This window comes from Camelus ferus, chromosome 7 (assembly GCF_009834535.1).
Source record: "Camelus ferus isolate YT-003-E chromosome 7, BCGSAC_Cfer_1.0, whole genome shotgun sequence".
Taxonomy (NCBI): Eukaryota; Metazoa; Chordata; class Mammalia; order Artiodactyla; family Camelidae; genus Camelus; species Camelus ferus.
The window spans coordinates 73,673,698-73,690,978 of NC_045702.1; the positions used below are offsets into that span (position 1 = coordinate 73,673,698).

The 17,281-nt window shown below is 36.5% G+C and overlaps 1 protein-coding gene across 12 annotated transcripts in view; it reads right to left on the reverse strand.

Annotated features, from left to right (window-relative positions):
• Positions 1-17,281, reverse strand: part of PHTF2 (putative homeodomain transcription factor 2) — a 171,924-nt gene that overhangs the window by 38,063 nt on the left and 116,580 nt on the right. For all 12 annotated transcript variants that reach the window (XM_032484145.1, XM_032484144.1, XM_032484147.1 and 9 more), the window contains one exon: positions 16,801-16,856. The gene's annotated coding sequence lies outside the window, so the exon portion shown is untranslated. The remainder of the gene's footprint in view (positions 1-16,800; positions 16,857-17,281) is intronic.

Genomic DNA, 17,281 nt, shown 5'->3' on the forward strand with positions numbered 1-17,281 from the left:
AAAAAAATGGAAAAATACCCCATGTTCTTGGATTGGAAGTATCAATACTGTTAAAATGGCCATACTACCCAAGGCAGTCTACAGATTTAATGTGATCCCTATCAAATTACCTATGATATTTTTCACAGAACTAGAACAAACAATCCTAAAATTTATATGGAATCACTAGAGACCTAGAAATGCCAAAGCAATACTGAAGAAAAAGAATGAAGCTGGAGATATAACCCTCCCAGACTTCAGATAATATTACAGAGCTACAGTAATCAAAACAGTGTGGTACTGGCATAAAAACAGACATATGGATCAGTGGAATAGAACAGAGAGCCCCAAAATAAACCCACAAGCTTTTGGTCAATTAATCTTTGACAGAAGAGGCAAGAATATACAATGGAGAAAAGACAGTCTCTTCAGCAAGTGGTGGTGGGAAAACTGGACAGATGCATGTAAATCAATGAAGTCAGAACACTCCCTTACACCATACACAAAAATTAAGTCAAAATGGCTTAAGGACTTAAGACAAGAGACGATAAACCTCCTAGAAGAAAACAGGCAAAACATTCTCTGATATAAATCTCAGCAATGTTCTCCTAGGGCAGTCTATCCAGGCAAGGGACATAAAAGCAAAAATTAACAAATGAGACCTAATTAAACTCATAAGCTTTTGCACAGCAAAGGAAACCATAGCAAAACAAATAGACAACCTACAGAATGGGAGAAAATATTTGCAAAATGATATGACTGACGAGGGCTTAATTTCCAGAATACATAAACAGCTCATACAACTTAATAACAACAACAACAAAAATCCAATCTAAAAATGTCCAGAAGACCTAAACAAGCAATTCTCCAATGATGTCATACAAATGACCAACAGGCACATGAAAAATGCTTAATATCACTAATTATCAGAGAAATGCAAATCAAAACTACAATGAGGTATCATCTCACACCAGTCAGAATGGCCATCATTCAAGTCTACAAATGATAAATGCTGGGACGGGTGTGAAGAAAAGGGAACCCTCCTACACTGCTGGTGGAATCTAGTTTGGTGCAGCTATTATGGAAAACAGTATGGAGATTCCTCAAAAGACTAAAAATAGACTTCCCATATGATCCAGCAATCCCACTCCTGGGCATCTATCCAGAAGAAACTAATTTGGAAAGATACATGCACCCCAATGTTAATAGCAGCACTATTTACAATAGCCAAGACATTGAAACAACCTAATTGTCCATCGCCAAATGATTGGATAAAGAAGCTGCGGTATATTTCTACAATGGAATACTACTCAGCCTTAAAAAAGAATAAAATAAAGCCATTTGCAGTTACATGGATGGACCTAGAGATCATCATTCTAAGTGAAGTAAGCCAGAAAGAGAAAGAAAAATACCATATATCACGCATATGTGGAATCTAAAAAAAAGAAAAAAGAACACTAATGAACTCATCTACAAAACAGAAACAGACTCAGACATAGTAAACAATTTTATGGTTACCCAGGAAAAGGGGGTGGGAAGGGATAAATTTGGGAGTTTGAGATTTGCAAATGTTAACCACTATATATAAAAATAGATTTAAAAAAAATGTCTTCTGTAGAACACAAGGAACTATATTCAGTATCTTGTAATAACCTTTAATGAAAAAGAATATGAAAATGAATACATGTATATAAAGTTATTAACTTTTTTTAAAAAGAGTATTTAATTGCATGCCGGGGGCACTGGGAAGAGTTTATGGACAGAGGGGGATAGGGGATCAGAGAAAAAAGGCAGATGGTCAGACTCACTATCTACCAGGTAGCATGGATCCTTGAGAAGAGCTTTGTAAGCTGCCAGGAGACCTGACAATGCCACTCCAGGTGTCCTCCCCTGCTGCCTTATGCAGCAGCGCCCTCTTCGGCCTCCTCTATGCTTAGGCCTTCATCTCTGGCTTTCCCAAGCTGAGTATACACCTGCCCTTGACAGAAATCAGGCAGTCAGATTTCTCAGTGGCAGACAGCAAAATGCCACAGAGACTAAGGAGAACTTTAATGAGAACCTGTAGGAAGGTGGAAAACATGCGCCAACAGTGGGCAGGGACAAAGGGAGGCTACATAGAGAGAACACAGCCAGACTCTGGTCCCAGAACCGCCTGGCCAAACACTGCCACAGGTTGCCAGGTGACGTGCTGCTCCATGCTCACCTCTACCGCTGAGGCCACCTTAGGAAGCTCCACTTCTCTGTCTTTGTGTCTGTGGCTCTGCTTGGCTAAGCCCTGGCACATGCTCACGTCCTGGATGGCAGGGAGCCTCTGCAGTGGGTGGCCAGCCCCTGTGCTCCACCTAATTTAGGGTTGTCCTCCAGTAGGGAGTTCAGAAACTAGGCAATAAAAACAACAATCTCAGGAACCACTTTGCAAGGTCCAGGAACCTAAACTCTAAGGTCCTGTGAGCCAGTCTGACCTCAGAAGTCCTTGGCACCATGTCAGTTACTCAGTCCTAACCTCCTTTGAGGGCTTGCTTTTGCTGCTCAGCCATGACCTCTGGCTAGATCATGGCATCATGGACCAAAAGGGGCTTGGAGACCATCTAGTTTAACAGCATAGATGAGGAAACTGAGGCCTCCAGAGATCAAGCCCCTACCTCCCATCTTCTGACTCCTGAAAGGCAGAGTCTGAATTCATCTGAGCCTGCATCTGTAGGTAGTGTGCACCCTCTGGCTTTAACTTGCATGGTCATTGGCTGTGAATCAGTCTGAACTTGAATGCATTAAAATGTAATGATTTTACTATCCTCAAAATAGAAACCCAATTTCTCTCCTGACATTTCCCATCTACCATTATCCTTGCTGGGTTTTTTTATTAGCCTTCTGCTAGCAAAGTCTCTTGCTAAAATAATTCTGCCTGCTATACTCCTGAAGAATATGTCATAACTGCCTGGGGTGAGCTGGTTAATATTAACCAAAATCTGAAGCTCTTCCCTGTCTGGTTCGGGAAAAAGAAAAAAAGAAAAAAAGGCAGAGGGTTTGGGGGAAACCTGGTATTCTTCCAAGGATTTGTTAGGAACAAGTGCTCAAGAAGGTAGGAATAAGACAAAATGACACTTCTGTTTATAAATCTTTTCAACACTATAAGACCCAGCCAGTTTTCCTAGTGATGTCTGTCTTTATCTGCCTAATGACTGAGTCCTTATCTTATTTAATCAATTCAAGAAATATAAACTATCTTCATTTCACTAGTGCTTAAAATGCCATTATGATTAGGGTGTTCAGCGGTGAATGGTAATATTTATGTTGTTTAAAGTGGAACATCTATTTTAATTGTGATTAATGCTCTCAAACTAGTCAACTAATGTCTAAGTATTAACAGGTGCAGGGAGACAAAAAGGATGTAAAAAAGAACTCATCAAACATAGAAGGCTATACCATCGTTGATTGATTTCAAGACTCACATTTAACATTTCTCAATCAATGGCAGTGCTTTAATCTTTTTTAGTCATACATAGAATAATGATATATTTTACAACAGATGGCATCTTAGATTCAATAAAACAGTGTCTGGCAAGCTACTTGTTCAGATGTTTATTGGGTGATTTATGATTTGGGAAAAAACAGAATGCAGTCATTTCCTTATCCTAACATTTACATGTGGAAAATAAGATTGTCCACAGCGTCTATGATGTAATGAAAATTCCGAATGATATGCTTTCTTTGCGTCAGTCCACTCATGGCCCACTTTACATTTAGTTTCTGGTAAGACCAAATGCTCAAAGGCCTGCATTATCTCTGTATGTTTTACTTTCCTAGAGAAACACACTGATTTGGTTGGTGACCATGACTTTGTCAAGGATAGTCTTATTAACCAGAGAAAAGTAAAATATCAAAGTTAACCTAGTTACCGAAGAACATACAAAAAACTGAGGCCCTAACTTCACATATAGGATCAGAAGACTCAGTAGGGTTGCCTTTTCTTTTCTTTCTGCTTATTAAAAAACAAGCAAGCAAACAAAAAACACTTTGATACATTCTGAACACTAGTGATGACGGTCTGCCCTGTTAACAGCACTTCCTATGAGTAAACATGAAAGTTATCCATAGAATCCGAAAGATGGATGCCAAGCTGTCTTCAGCTTGTGAGCTGTAGCTGAAGTATGATAAAGACAATTTACAGCTGTTCAGAGATGAGCAACAAAGAGTTCTTGGTTTTACTAACAGGTTCAATGGAGAACTTTAAAGAATGGGGTTTTGAGTCAGATAGAAATGGCTGGAAGGGGACTGAAATCATTCTGTAAACATGATTTAGCATATAATTATACTAAAAGCTGTCATTTATGAAGCAATTTCTATTGCCAACATTTCACCCACATTTTATTTCTGCTAACCTTTCTAATAAACTACTCACTTCTATATGAGAAAATTAAGTCTCGGGGGGAAGTGCTTCCCCAAGATCTCACCTCTGCTTGAGTGAGAGCCGGACTCACACCAGGCCTACCACCTTCAAGGCCCATGCATGCCCTTCTTAACTGGGGCCTGATGCTACTGGTGGGTCATCAGGTCTCTCTGCAGGCTTCTAATTGTGACTTTCTTCTTGAACAAGTGGACTGTGAGTCAGAAAGAGCAGTTCCCACAGGGTGGGTCAGAGATTTGAGTGCTACTACACTGCAGCTGTGCTGTGCAGAGACTGTCCCAACCTGACACCTGAGCTTGCAGGCACTGGGATGAGCAACTGGTCCTGCGAGCGCATGGTGAGTATTGACTAGGTAAATGCTTGAGAGGGCTTGGGAGTTATGAGTCTGCTTTCAGGACAGTGTGCCTATGGCTCTCCCACCCTGACCCTCACTCTCATAAGTTGGGAGAAAATTCTCTTCTTTTTGACACAATCAGAAACTTTAGGAACTGGAGACCTGAGCTTAAGCTCCAGAGTTCCCTGTGGGTTTGTCCTAAGAGGCCTGAAGGTGCTGGTGCAGTCAGGTCTCTTGTAGCCCTAATGGCACAGCGAAGGGTCCTGAGGTAGGTACACACGCTAGACCACACTGGGACCACAGACCGTCCTGCAGAGGCAAGGCAGAATCAGACTGCCCAACACAGAGTTCAAGCCAAGGAGTTTTCGGGGTGTCAGTCGGTTCCTTCAGTAGTTATATCTTGCTTAAGTATAATTTGGTATATTCCAAGAACTTTCACAATTCAGCATAGATGTAATTTTTTTTTAATTATTTTTATTGTGAAAGTGGTATGTGCTCAGTGCAGAAAATACGAATGGTTGAGAAGGGTACGGAAAAGAAAATTAAGATCATTCATATTTTCATCTCCAGAGCCATCTTCGGCTAACTTTTTGGAGTTTCTCTCTCCAGAAACCCACCCATTCAAAGGCACACACACAAGTGAATGCCAGATTCTTGTCTAACTGAACTGTGAGCCTTAGCTGGATCTACGGAAGATCGGGATCTTATATTTAATTCCAAATGCAAATTTCTTTGCTTGAATATTCTAGAATATAATAACCACCTGGCATGTTACCTTTTCATTTTGATAGTACCAATCTAAATATAACATGTAGGTGATGAGCTGCATTCCAAAATATGACTAAAAACACACTACAGATCTTATTTTTATGAGTAAACAAATTCAGACTCTACATTTTTGTTCAGTTCTTCTGGATAGAAAAACATAGGAATGAGATTCCACAGTGGATTTGTGGAGAGAGCTTTTTACTAGAGGCTGCCACTTCAGAGACAACAGAATGTGTCCTGCATACTAAGCATCTCTGGCACTGTTAATAAATCCTTCACCTATGTGTTCACTTTATTTTGCAATCCCAAAGAGGCTGGGAGGTAATTACTCAACTGAAAGTTAAATCTGATGAGGACTCTGTATTTAAAGATCTTCCTCATTTCTTATTTATTGATTTGTAGTCTTTTAGTACCAACTCTGATTCTACATCTCTGTTACACACCAAGATTAAGGAAAAGATTCAGGTAGAAAAGATGTGAACTTAAAAGAAAGCACGAATGTGTTGGCAGGAATGAAAATCACTGAGTGGGAACACTCTGGGTGCAGCTGACTCCATTCTTGATGTGACAGAAGTTGGTAAAAAGCCTCAGAGGCAAAGATGAAATCTAAACCATGTAGATGAAATACTTGAAAAGCAATAGGAAAGGATGAAACTAAGAGAGAACTGGGGGACTCAGAAGAAAACGTCAAATTCCCAAAAATGCTATACTAGCCACATGGCTGTATTTCTTTTTAAATCATAAACACGTGATAGACAGACATAGTTTGCTTCACTTGATGACACCTGAGGGTGCAGGCTGCAGTCTGCCCAGCACCCTTCTGGTCACTGAGCTGCCCCATCTCACTCTCTATGTGGTTCTGATGGGGCTGCAACTTTGTCCTCTTCTACCTGCAAAAGGAGTGCGCACATAACCCAGTCTGGCCAAAGCAGGTTCTCCATAGTCCTATCTAATGTCATTGGTTGCAAGTATAAGCATGTGACCCAAGTAAAGTCAATGAAAGAGTCTCCAAGGGATTGGGTCTGTGATTGCTTGGAGAGAGTGCATTTGTTTCAATCTCTGGGTTCATGAGCTCAAAGCGTCCATATAAGCTTAGAGCGTCTGGGGGCTATTCTGTGGTTGAATGGAGAACAAAGCTAACAAAGGTAAGCCGAAAGGAATGGGCAGAAAATGGAAAGGAAAAGGAGGAGGGAAGAGAACATAGTATGAAGCCACAATGCCAGTTTGAACACCTGGATCCAATTATGTTGGAGCCAGCACTAGCTCAGCTCGGCTTCCCAGTTAAATAAGTCAATAAATGCTCTTTTGTGCTTAAGCTAATTTGATGTAGGTTGCTGTCACCTGCAGACAAAAACCTAGAAAGTTTTCCGACTGCCACTTTGTGGGTGTGGAGAAACTAAGTCCCAGAAAGGTGTGGCCAAGATTAGACAGGAAGGTGAGGGACAATCCTGGTTCTCCGAACACTGTATGCCAATGAACTAACAACCAGCACGCTGAAAATAACCACAGAACTAGGGATTGCTTTTCCACACCCCAGACACGGGATCTGCTAGCCTCCACTTGAGCATCATGAACTGTATCAGCCTTTGTCACAGGACTGTAATCTCTGGACTCCAAAAGGATCCTGGACTTCCAAAATGTCTTCTTCTTAAGCCTACCGTAGTGGGTTTTTTTTTTTTTTTTAATTGAAATGTAGTTGATTTTAACACAGTGTTTTAATTTTTCCTTCCAGTTTCTTTTTTTCCCTTAAGGAAAAAAAGATGGAATTTATTTTTAGTACTATCTGAAAGATCCTAAGGGCAGGAGGGATAACTGGGGCTCAAAAATGCCTAGAGAGCAGCTGGAAAATGAGGAAGCCACAATACTCTCTGTGTCTCCTGGGAGCCATGTGACTTCTTAAATTCTGCTTGTACTGTTCTTCTTCCTTCTTCTGTATGTTTACGGGTCATCTCATCTTTGTACCCATGCCCTCCCCAGCACCAGGGTTACCCAACTTCTAGGTTTAGGCAACCCACAATAAACCACTTCACTATATTTAGATCAACTGTTCTCAGACTTCCTGTCCTTAGAATTACTTTACATTCTTAAAAATCACTGAAACCAAAGACCTTTTGTTTACATGAGTAATAAACAGCTATCAATATTTACCATATTCAAAATTAAAACAGAAAATTTTTAATATTTTATTTGCTAATTCACTTAAAGATAATGCTAATAAACCAATTACATGTTAACTTAAATATTTTTATAGAAACCATATTTTCCAAAACAAACAAAAAATGGCTTAAAGAGTAGAACTTTCAAATTTTGCAAATCTTCTTAATATCTGGCTTCTAGAAAATGTCTGGGATTTCTACTTCCAAACATGATGGGAGTAACAGGAATAAGATTTACCTCCTGCTTGAAACATCTAAAAAACTGGACAAAATATATAAAACAACAGTTCTCAAGACATCAGGAATCAAAGGACGATGATCTCTAAGAGATGGAAAACAAATGAGATGAACAGTACAATTGCCCAAGCTTAATGCTTTGGGAGAGTTTCCAGGCAGCAGTGCCAAGAGGGGTACCTGGTAAAGTTTGGAGGTCTTCCTGAGCTGAGGAGATAAAGCTGGAGTGTGGATAAGTCAAACTGGTTAAAGTATGCAAAAAAGGGGGAGCTACAGAGAGAGGGAATTCCAGAGAGTTCAGAGAGCACCCCTCAAGTATTCAGGTAAGAACTGATCAGAGAGCACCTGTAAGAAAACTACTGAAAGCTAACGAAAGAGTCACCTGAAAAGTTTAGGAAGTGTATGTAAGATTGAAAATAATGTCTATTCCCACCAGCCAGAGTGGAAAACCTCATAATTCATGAGGCCTCAAAGAATACTCCAAAGAGTATGCCTCAGCTTTATGGAAAAATTAACCTGAAACTAACTCTAAACACTACTCTGGCCCTGCTTTTAAAAGCTTAAAAAGCAAGACCCAAAAGAATCAAACTATTCCCAAGTAATTTAATCATTTCCTAGCACCAAGTTCAAGAATATGTATGTATAGGAATACAAAAATACCCAGCACCCAACAAGGTAAAATCCACAATGCCTGGTATCCAATAGATAATTACCAGACATACAAGTAAGTGGGGAAACATAACCTTAAAATGAGCAGAAAACTCAAACAACTGAAACTAAACCAAAAATGAAATTAAAAGTTATTATAACTATATTCCATATGTTCAAGGAACAAAGTAAAAGACTGAACAAGTTAAGCAGAGATATGGATTTATATAATAGTAAAAGACAACTTGAAATTCTAGAGAGAAAAGTTACAATGTCTCTTATGGAAAATATATTCAGGATTAATGGCAGATTAGACACTGAAAAAGAAAAGACTAGTAAACTTGAAGATACCACAATTAAAACAATCATGAAATACAGAGAGACAAAAGACTGAAAAGAAAAAGTGAACAGAGCATCAGTGATATGTGGGAAAGCTTTGAGCAGCCTAATATACATATATATGGAGTCCCTAAAACAGATGAAGGACAGAAAAAAGATTTTTAAGAAATAATGGCAGAGACTTTAATGGAAGCATATTCGATGAAATCTATAAACCCATGGATCCAAGATTCTTAATAAGCTCCAAGTACAGGAAATATGAACAAAACCACACCAAGTCACTTCATAATCAAATTACTTAAAACTAGTTTTTTGTTATAAAGAGAAAAACCTTAAAAGCAACTGGAAAAAGACATATCCTATATAGAAGAAAAACGGTAAGTATGATGGTAGATTCCATGTCATGAATAATGAAAGGTAGAGGACAAATGGAACTGGAAAAACAAACTCTACCAACCTACAAATATTTATTCCATAAAAATATCTTTAAAAAACAAAGGCAAAATAGATACTTTTTCAGACATACAAAAGCTGAAAGAATTTATTACCAGCAGATCAACACTAGAATAAATATTAAAGGAAGTCCTTCAAGTAAAAGGAAAAGAATAATAGATGGAAATCTAGATCTACACAAAGGATAAAGCAGACCAGAACTGGTGATTATGTCAATAAATATAAATAATTCTTTTTATCATTTAAATATCTTTAGAAGACAACCAATTACTCAAAGCAAAAACAACTACAGTGTACTGTGGGATTTATAACATATGTGGAAGCAAAATGTATGACAACAATAGCACAAATTCTCAGAGGGAAGAAAGGTAAGTACATTATTAAAGAGTTCTTTTACTATATGTGAAGTGATATGACATCAATGGAAAGTAGAATGTGGTAAGTTTAAGATGCATAATACAAACCCTAAAGCAGCCACTGAAACAAAATAAATAGCTATAAGCCAACAAAAATGATAAAAAGGCCTTGAAAAAGATCAATCCAAAAGCAGGTAGAAAAAAGAACAAAGAACTGATGGGACAAACAGAAAACAAATGTCAACATGGTAGACTTAAACTCAGCCATAGCAAAAATCACATTTTATGTAAATGGTCTAAACATCTCAATTAAAAGACAAAGATCAGCAGACTGGATTGGCAAGACCTAACTATATCCTGGCTACAAAAAGTCACTTTAAAAACAAAGACACAAATTAGCTAAAAGTAAAAGGATGGGAAAATATATGGCTATCTTTGGCTAACACTAACCAAAAGAAGGTTGAAGTGGCTACATTAATATTAGACAAAGTAGATTTCAGTGCATAAAATATTAACAGGGATAAAGAGGGTCATTTCATAATGATAAAGGGGTCAATTTATCAAGGGTTCATAACAAGGGTTAAACATGTATGCACCTAATAAGAGGAGTTCAAAATCAAATAAGCAAAAACTGATAGAAATGAAAAGAGAAATAGCTGAAAAGCAATTATATTTGGAGATTTCAACACCCTTTCCTCAACAACCGATACAAAAAGTAGACAGAGAATTCGTAAGTACACAGTAAATTTGAACAACATTATCAACCAATTTGACTTGACTGATATTTATCATATACTACACCAAACAATAGCAGAATACACATTTTAAGTGTACATGGATCATTTACCATGACAGGCCATATTCCTGGCTGCTCTCCAAAGAAGACATATAGATGGCCAACAAGCACATGAAAAGATGCTCAGCATCACTAACTATTAGAGAAATGCAAATCAAAACTACAATGAGATGTCACCTCACACCAGTCAGAATTGCCATCATTCAAAAAGTACACAAAGATAAATGCTGGAGAGGGTGTGGAGAAAAGGGAACTCTCCTTCACTGCTGGCTGGTGGGAATGTATATTGGTGAAGCCAGTACAGAGGACAGTATGGAGGTTCCTTAAAAAACTAAAAATAGACTTACCATATGATCCAGCAATCCCACTCTTGGGTATATATGCAGAGAAAAATATATTCAAAAAGACACATGCACCCCAATGTTCACAGCAGCACTATTTACAGCAGCCAAGACAAGGAAACAACCCAAATGTTCATCAACAGACAACTGGATACACACACAGTGGAATACTACTCAGCCATAAAAAAGAATAACACAATGCCACTTGCAGCAACATGGATTGACCTGGAGATCATCATTCTAAGTAAAGCAAGCCAGAAAGAGAAAGAAAAATGCCACATGATATCGCTTATATGTGGAATTTAAAAAAAAAAGGACACAAACAAATGTATCTAAATAACAGAAACAGACTTATGGATACCAGGGGTTAAAGCAAGTGGGAAGGGATAAACTGGGAATTCAAAAATTTCACCTCTTGTGGAGTGATGGAAATGTTAGCCATCTTGATTGTGGCAGTGGTTTCATTGGTGTATACATCTATCAAAATTCATCTATGTGTATATCTGAAATACGTGAAGTTTACTATACAGGAACTATACCACAATAAAAGTGTTAGAAAAAATTAAAAGAATCCAAATCATACAAAGCATGTTCACTGACTATAGTGGACTTAAGTAGAAATCAACAACAGAACAATTATCTGAAAAATCCCTAATATCTGGAAACTAATAATACTTGTAAATAGCTGGTGGATCAAAGAATAAATCAAAAGGAAAATTAGCAAGCATTTTAACTGAATGAAATTGAAAACAAATCATATGAAAATTTGTAAGATGAAGCTAAAGCAGTATTTAGAAATTTGTAGCACTGAATTTTTACATTAGAAAAGAAGGTTAAAAACCCATGACTATAAATAGCTGCCAGAGGAGAAAAAATCAGAAGAATGGAATTAAAGATCAGAATATTACTCAATGAAATAGAAATCAGAAAAATAGAGAAAAATCAATAAAATTAAAAACAGGCTCTTGGAATTACAACAAAACTTCTAGTCAGGCTAACCAGTAGGAAAAAAGGAATACATAAATTTCCAATATTAGGAATGAGGGAGGCGGATATCACCACAGACTCCACAGGTATTAGAAAGATAATAAGGGGAATGATGAACAATTTTATGCCAATAAATTGAACAACTTAAATAAAATGAACAAGTCCCTTGAAAGACACAAGCTATTAAAGATTATTCCTACTAAATAACTAAATTTATAGCTTAAAACCTTCATAACAAAGAAGAATCAAGGCCTAGATGGATTTGCTGGGGAGTTCTACCCAACATTTAAGGAAGAAGCAGTACAATTCTGCACTAGGCTACTCTAGAAAAAATGAAGAAGAGGGAATGCTTTCCAATTTATTTGATGAGACCACTTATGCCAAAAACCAGACAAGATATAAGAAAAGAAAACTATAATCCAATATCTCTCATTGAACAAATACAAAACTTTTTGACAAAATATTAGTAAATTGAATCTATTGCTATAAACAAAAGGATAATACATCATGATTCAAGTGGAGTTTATCCCAAGAATGCAAGGTTAATCTTAACTTTTAAAATTCAGATATTATAATTCTTCATATTAATGAACTAAAAAAAGAACAGCCACATGCTTATCTCAATAAATGTAGAAAAAATATTTCATAATGTCCAACATCAATTCCTCATAAAAACTTATCAAATTAGAAATAGATGGGAAATTTTTCATCCTGATAAAGCACATTCATACAAACTTACAGCTAACATACTTAATGGTGAAAAAACAATGCTTTCGCCCAGTGTCAGAAACAAGGAAGGCAGGCTTCACTCACCACTTTACTGGAGTTTCTACCTAGTGCCACAAGGCAACAAGAAGAAACCAAAAGTGTACAGATTGGAAAGGAAGAAGTAAAACTGTCTTGGCCCACAACACATTGCTTTACAGAAAATCCAGTAGAATCAACAACAAAAAAGCTTTTAGAACTATTAAATGAGTTTAGCCAGGTTGCAGAATACAAGACTAATAAACAAAAATCAACTGTATTTTTATGTACTAGCAACAAATAATTGTTGTAACAAATAATTGGAAATTTAAAATCCGAAATACCATTTACAATAGCATCCAAAAATGAAATACTTAAAGTTATATCTGACAAAGAAAAAAAAACATGCAAGGCCTGTAGACTGAAAACTATAAAACAATGATGAGAGAAATTAAAGAAGAGCTATATAAATGGAGAGATACACTGTTCATGCAGATTCAATGCAATCCAAGTCAAAATTCCAACAGGGTTTTTTTATTTTTGTTATTTTGTTAGAAATGGACAAGTTGATATTAAATTTATATGGAAATAAAAAAGTCTGGTGTAGCCACTGTGGAAAACAGTATGGAGATTCCTCAAAAGACTAGGAATAGATTTACCATATGACCCAGGAATCCCGCTCCTGGGCATATATCCAGAAGGAACCCTACTTCAGGATGACACCTGCACCCCAATGTTCATAGCAGCATTATTTACAACAGTGAAGACATGGAAACAGCCTAAATGCCCATCAACAGATGACTGGATAAAGAAGGTGTGGCATATGTATACAATGGAATACTACTCAGCCATAAAAGCCGACAACATAATGCCATTTGCAGCAATATGGATGCTCCTGGAGAATGTCATTCTAAGTAAGCCAGAAAGAGAAAGAAAAATACCATATGAGATCGCTCATATGCGGAATCTAAAAAAAAAAAAAAAAAAAAAAAAAACCAAACAAAGCATAAATACAAAACAGAAATAGACTCACAGACATAGAATACAAACTTGTGGTTGCCAAGGGGGTGGGGGTGGGAAGAGATAGACTGGGATTTCAAAATTGTAGAATAGATAAACAAGATTATACTGTATAGCACAGGGAAATATATACAAGATCTTATGGTAGCTCACAGAGAAAAAGATGTGACAATTAATATATATATATATATATATATATATATATATATATATATATATATATATATATATATATATGTTCATGTATAACTGAAAAATTGTGCTCTACACTGGAATTGACCCAACATTGTAAAATGATTATAAATCAATAAAAAAAATGTTAAAAAAAAAAAAGTCTTAGCCAGAACAACTTTGAAAAAGAACAAATTTTGAGGACTTTCATTACCTGAGTTCAAGGCTTATTATAAGTCTATAGTAATAAAGACAATGTGGTACTGGCATTAAGACAGACAAAGAGAGCAATGGAACAGAACAGAGAACACAGAAATAAACTCACTCATATACAGATAACTAATTTTTGACAAAGGTGTAAAGGCAATTCAGTAAAGAGTAGTCTTTTTAATAATGGTGCTGAAATGAGATATTCGTATCTTAAAAATGAAGTTTGATCAATACCTTGCATCCTATTAAAAAAAGAAAACTCAAAATGCACCATACACATAAATGTAAAACCTAAGACCCTAAAACATCTAGGAGAAAACACAGGACAAAATCCTTGTGAACGTGGGTTATGCAAAATCTACAAAATAATAGGCAGATAATTTGAATTTCACTGAAATCAAAAAGTTCTTCCAAAAAATTTTTTAAAAACCTGTTAAGAGAATGAAACGAAGGAAAAGACTCAAAGAAAACATTTGTAAAATCTATAATCTGATAAAGGACTTGTATCCTGAATGTATAAAGAAGTCTCAAAACACAACAATAAGAAAACAACCCAATTTTTAAATGGGCAAGAGATTAAAACAGATGCTTCACCAAAGCAGATATATAAATGGCAAATAAGCACAAAAAAAAGATGCCCAAATTTTAAAAAGACAGACAATAATACATGTTGTAGAGGACGTAGAAAAAGTGGAATCCTTATATATTATTGGTAGGAATGTAAAATGGTATAGCTACTTTGGAAGACAGTTTGGCAGTTCTGAAAATGAAAAACATGGAGTTACCATATGACCCAGCCACTCTCCTCCTAGGTATATACCCAAGAGAAATGAAAATGTATGCCCATACCAAAAAATTAAAACATACATCCACAGAATATATGTACAAATATTCACAGCAATATTCATAATATTCAAAAAGTGATAACCTAAATATCCATCAACTGATGAATAGAAAAACAAAACGTTATATATCTATACATACAATTTGGCAATAAAAAGGAAGGAAGTACTGATACAGACTACAACATGGAAGAACTTTTGACACATTACGGTAAGTAAAAGAAGCCAGTCACACAAAAGACCACATATTGTATGATTCCATTTATGTGAAATGCCCAGAAGAAAATTCTTGGAGAGAGAGAGGAGACTAGTAGTTGCCAGAAGCTGAGGTGGAGTTTAAGGGAGCAGAAATGGGGAATGGTTAGTAATGTGCATGGAGTTTCTTTCAGGGATGTTGAAAATGTTCTAAAATTAGATGGTGGTAATTGCTGCACAATTCTGTGAATACACCAAAACCCACTACACTGTATCCTTTAAATGGATGAATTTTATGACATGTGAAATATATTTCAATAAAGGTACAAAAATGAGAAAAAAAGATTCTCGACATCATTAGTCATTAGGGAAATGAAAATCAAAACCACAATGAGATATACTACACACCTACTAGAATGTCAAAAATGAAAGAGAAAGTATTGGTAAGCATTTGGAGTTACTGGAACTCTCATACACTGCTGGTACCATTTTGGAAAACAGTCTGGCAGTTCCTTCAAAAATTAAACATATACCTACTATACAACCAGGGGTTCACTTCTAAGTATTTACCAAGAGAAATAAAAATTTATGTCTAAGCAAAGAATCATGCACAAATGTTCATAGCAGCATCATTTATAACAGTCAGAAACAGAAACAACAACCCAAATGTTCAAAAGATGAACTGATAAACAACTTGCAACATACCAAGACAATAGAATACAATTTGCCCAAAAAAGGAGTAAGCTATTGATACATGCTCCAACATGGATGTATATCAGAATAATTAAGCAGGGTGAAAGAGAAGTCTGACAAAAAAATGAATACAATTTCATTTATATAAAATTCTAAAAAGGATAAACTAATCTGTAACAGAAAGCAGATCAGTGTCTGTCTGGGGATGGGGCAGGGGTGGTACTGAAACGTCCAAGAGTGAGTGAATACAAAGGAGCATGAGGAAACTTACCCAGATGACAGATAAATGCATTAAATTGATCATACTGAGGTTTTGTGGTGAACATTTTTGCCAAAACCCATCAGATTGTACACTTTAAACGCGTGTAGTTTATCAAATGCTAATTATACTTCAACAAAGATGCTAGCAAAGAAAAAAGATAGCTATATCCTTATATGTACCTCTTTAATTTGCTTTGATAATGTATTTTGGTTATATGTTTTGGGAAAACCCCAGCTTTACACAGATAGGTTTTTGCAAAAGAGATATATTTTACTAGCCTTTTCTGATAATAGTGGATATTCTTCTTTGATACTACACCAAAACTTGGCACAAGGTTTCTTAAAGGTAGCATCACAGGGTGGAATCTGAAAACCAACCTTACACATTTTATAGGGTTACATTAAAATCCACTGGTCCATATTACACTTTGATGGGTCTCTCACCCTGTATGACTTTCACCTTGCAGACCTCTGAAAAAGTCTTGAGAACTCCTAGAATGTCCTGAACCACACTGTGGATTTAAATTATTCAATTTTTTAGAAGAGTTAAATTATCAACTAAGATGTAGGCAACTCTTGTGACATTGCTGACCATAAAGAATCTGTGACAAAGTGAGGAAGGCCGTCTGCATGCCATATGAGAGACTAGATTTGACAGGTAGTTTGGATCAGTTCAATTTCTACAACAAACTGCTATGCTTTCCTCTTGAAAGAAAGTACCTAAAAGCTTGCCGAACCTGTGCACCACAGAATGAGCACTCAGGGGAGCAGAGGGGGCAAAATGTCACTGACACCCGTTAGCTGACATAGTCTGTCTGAACATAATCATCTATCTTCAAGTCCTTGAGGCAAGGACAGTATTACTTACATGTGCTGTCAGCATGTAACAGGGATCAACGGGGTCTCCGGAGAAGTGCCAAAAAACTAATAAAAAATAGATAACAGTAGTACGTTATTTAGCTGCACAAAATTTTAAGTTGTCAAAATAGCAGACACATTTGTTCTAGCTTCTGCAATTATGTATCCACTGACAACATCTTCATCACTGTCTGAATGTTTTTGATTATACAGACCAATGTTTTAAGAATAACAATTCTAACTCTCCAAGAGTAATTCATAGGAGGGGGTTAAAAAAAAAACCTTCTTTTTCTCAGAATCTCTAGGTTTGGGACAAAGATGTCAGTTTTTTGTTTCCTGATTTTTTTATTTTTAAATGACCAGGTCAGTCTAATAGGCAGCTAGGGTTGAGGTCATCATGAAGACATCACACAAGATCTTAGTAAAACTTTTGGTCTTCCTCTGTTTTGCTTCCTCTTAAATCTCCCCTTTGGTGAGTATGTATGTTCAAA